The sequence below is a fragment of the Bison bison genome, unplaced genomic scaffold (genome assembly GCF_000754665.1).
Source record: "Bison bison bison isolate TAMUID 2011002044 unplaced genomic scaffold, Bison_UMD1.0 scf7180017863933, whole genome shotgun sequence".
NCBI classification, from domain to species: Eukaryota; Metazoa; Chordata; class Mammalia; order Artiodactyla; family Bovidae; genus Bison; species Bison bison.
Genome location: NW_011494505.1, coordinates 44,672 through 48,445, shown reverse-complemented (window position 1 = coordinate 48,445; position 3,774 = coordinate 44,672).

The following is a 3,774-nucleotide window of genomic DNA, read 5'->3' as shown; positions in this document are numbered from 1 at the left end:
AAAAAATTTTTTTTTTTTTTTTTTTTTTTCTGCAGAAGGTTTCTGCTAATCACGAGGAGGAGCAGATATCACCAAAAAGGATTTTAGTGCTTTCCTAGATATGAGGAGATACAAGAATTGGGCTCATAAAATCAGTTCCTGAAAATATCTAAATTTCTGAAGACCTGTCCTGCCAGTTTTTCCACTGAGCACAGCGTGCCTCCTTTCTGTGAGCTCCTTTGAAGGGCAACAGCTGCCACAGCTCACGATTTAGCCCTTGTAGAGTCAAGTGCGAACTTGCAGTTGATCGTCTGTACCCTTTTTTGGCTTCACGGTGCCACTTATGGGATCTTAGTCCCCTGACCAGGAATTGAACCTAGGCCCTCAGCAAAAAGTGTTACCAAAAGCGTGTGTGGGGTCTGGCTGCCTGCCACTCAAAAGCAAATAATCAGGCCAGGTTGGTGGGAAGGAACGTTTGCTTTATTTCAGATGCTGGCAACTAGGTTGGGGGAGGATGGTGGACATCGATCCAAAGGCCAACTCCACCCCACCGGAAAAGGGGATGAGAGCTTTTATAGACAGGGGGAGGGGGGGCTACAGGCGGAAACAGCACAGTCCTCTCCAACAGTCATCTTCAAATTGGTCATCAGTGGTCTGAGCAGCATCAACTTGATTGTGTAGGTACAGTTAACCTTCAGTTTCAGGGTCCATTTTTTCGCATTTCTTTCCAGTCAATTGTCTGAATTGTGGCAGCTCATGTCCAGGGTGCAGTCCGGTCGCCCTGTAGTTAACTTCTCCACCTGCTGCTTTGGTATCTATAAGACAGCTCACAGATACGGCTCAGAATATTGTCCATAGCTCTTGAGAGGGAACTAAAGGTCCTTGACTATGTTGAATGACTATATTATTATTTAGTCTCCTTTGATTGTTTTCCTTTGTTTCAGCATTTCTCCTTCTCTGATCACACTTATTCTTTGACTAAAGTCTTCCACGGGCAAAAGGCAGGCAGAAGATACGGTGTGGGGGGCAAGGACCAAAGCATGGAGTCCTAATCACTGGACCACCTGAGAATTCCCAAGTCTTCACCAACTTTTAACAAGTGTCCAGTGGATTTTTTTTTAATACTTGTTCCAGAACCCGCACGGTTAAACACTCAGAACCATACCATTTATTCTAGGATTCTACACACAGATGGGTTTTACTGATGATGTACTTTAAGAAAAAAGAGAGAGAACATGCTACAGTGATGAAGGTTTGGAGATAAGGGAGGGAAGGGATGGGCCATGAAGGACCTCTCTACTCAGCCCTGGGTATCATCTCAATAATTAGGTCCTGTTATCTGCTCTCTGGACTCATTTTTACCATCAACTGTGTTTCCAACACAATAACCATTAGCCATGTGTAGCTCTTTAAAATTTAATTAATTAAGAATTCAGCTCCTCACAAGGTCCTACTGAATAGCACAGGGAATTGTATTCAGTATCCTGAGATAAACCATAATGGAAAAGAATATTTTAAAAATTTATGTATATGTATAACTTAGTCATTTTGTTGTACAGCAGAAATTAACACAACATTGTAAATCAACTTTATTTCAATAAAAAAAAAAAAAGAAACAGGTGGGGAAAAAAATTCAGCTCTTCAGTCTGGAGTTGCCAGGCAAAATACAGGATGAACAGTTATATCTGAAGCTTCGGAAATTCCCCAGGGGTCCAATGGCTGTGACTACACGTCCACTTCGAGGGGCATGGGTTTGATTCCTGGTGGGGGACTAAGATCCCGCAAGTCTTGCAGCAAGGCAAACAAAACAAAACAAAAAAAAGAGGATTCCTTCGAGATCTTGTAAGGGGTCACAGGAGCCACCAAGGTTAGTCTTGTACGTGTGTATGAGTTGCTTCTGTCCAACTCTTTGCCAGGCTCCTCTGTCCATGGGATCTCCCAGGCAAGAATATTGGAGTGGGTTCCCATTTCCTTCTCCAGGAGACCTTCCTGACCCAGGGATCAAAGTTGCGTCTCCTGCATTGCAGGGGCATTCTTTATATTCTGAGCCCCGCTGATCCTCAAATTCAGCTAGAATAAAGTTTTCTGTTTTTTTCTTGGATTGACTGATTTTTCATTGACAGAGAAGAGGTCTAGAAAATATTCCAAGGTATTACAGCTCCTGGAAAAGAGATTTCAGATGTTCAGCTCATTTCAAAGAACTGAGTCTCCTGAGCTAGATGCAAAAAGATATTTTTAACACAAAGAAGATAGCTTACTTAGCAGGAAATTCCTCTTGGATGACTCTAGAATCCTGAAGAGGTTTGAGGGTAGGGCTTAATCTCATTTTCTTTTGCATCTGTTTAGGATTTGCTAGGACACTTTTTTAGTTTCCAAAATCCAATTTCATTGAATATTCCTGAAGATTTCTTTTGAGCAATTTATTTGTTCATTAGGTATTAGTTGAAATCTATTTTCTGGGTCCTAATTCACTAGTAAGAAAGGGAGATATAATCCCTTAGTACTTGGGGTCCATGCTCAAAAGCTCAGAACCTGAGCTATGGCCACTGGGTGGAAGGGACAGTATGGGGTGACTCCTCTGGTCTGAGATCCTATGAAAGACATTCTAAAGAAAGCTTTGGGAGGAAAAACATTCCTCTTCCAAATCAGGTCTAGTTGCTGAAGGCCAGAAAACTAACAGTAGCAAGATTAACAGGAGAAAAGAAGCTTATTAACAAGTGCATGAGGGACCTCCCAGTATCGAGAAATGAGAGAAACTTTTACATAAGGCTTCCCTGGTGGCTCAGATGGTGTAGAATCCGCCTGCAATGCAGGAGACCTGGGTTTGACCCCTGGGTTGGGAAATCCCCTGTAGGAGGGCATGGCTAATCCAATCTAGTATCCTTGCCTGGAGAAGCCTATGGACAGAGAAGCCTGGCGGGCTACAGTCCACCGTGTTGCAAAGAGCAATTAACGCTTTAACTGAAGGGGAGCACATAAGGGCTTCAGTGGGAGGGTATGGAAAGTTCTATGGGGCTTTTTGATGCTAGGGCTATGGGCCTTCTGCCTTGGCAACTGAATTTACAGGAAACTTCCCTTGGAGGAAGTGGTTGAGGGCAGCTATTTTGGGGGGAGGCAGATGAAGCTTATCTAAGATTTCTTTCTGCACTTTCAGCAGCTGAATTGTTTTTATTTTGGGATAAATATAATTTTGGGACAAAAGGAACTTCCCTGGTGGTCCAGTGATTAAGACTGCTTCCACTGCAGGGGTTCGGTTAAAATTCCTAGTTGGGGAACTCAGATCACATTTGTCTCACAGTACAGTCAAAACAAACAAACAACACACACAGGAATAAGGATAATTTGGGGATTAAAGATTATTTTACGTGAACTCTGGGATTTCATGTGGGCCCCCATTTCAAAGGGAAGTAAGACAGGCAAGCATAGTAGGGTGAGGGGGTATGTAAAGGTGTTATAAAAACTCACATTCACAGGATAAAAAGTTTAATCTGAAAAGCTTTGTTTTGGAGCCATTGCTATGCTATGCTATGCTATGCTAAGTCACTTCAGTCGTGTCTGCCTCTGTGTGACCCCATAGACAGCAACCCACCAGGCTCCCCCGTCCCTGGGATTCTCCAGGCAAGACCACTGGAGTGGGTTGCCATTTGCTTCTCCAATGCATGAAAGTGAAAAGTGAAAGTGAAGTCGCTCAGTCGTGTCCGACTCTTAGCGACCTCATGGATTGCAGCCTAACAGGCTCCTCTGTCCATAGGATTTTCCAGGCAAGAGTACTGGAGTGGGTGTCATTGCCTTGTA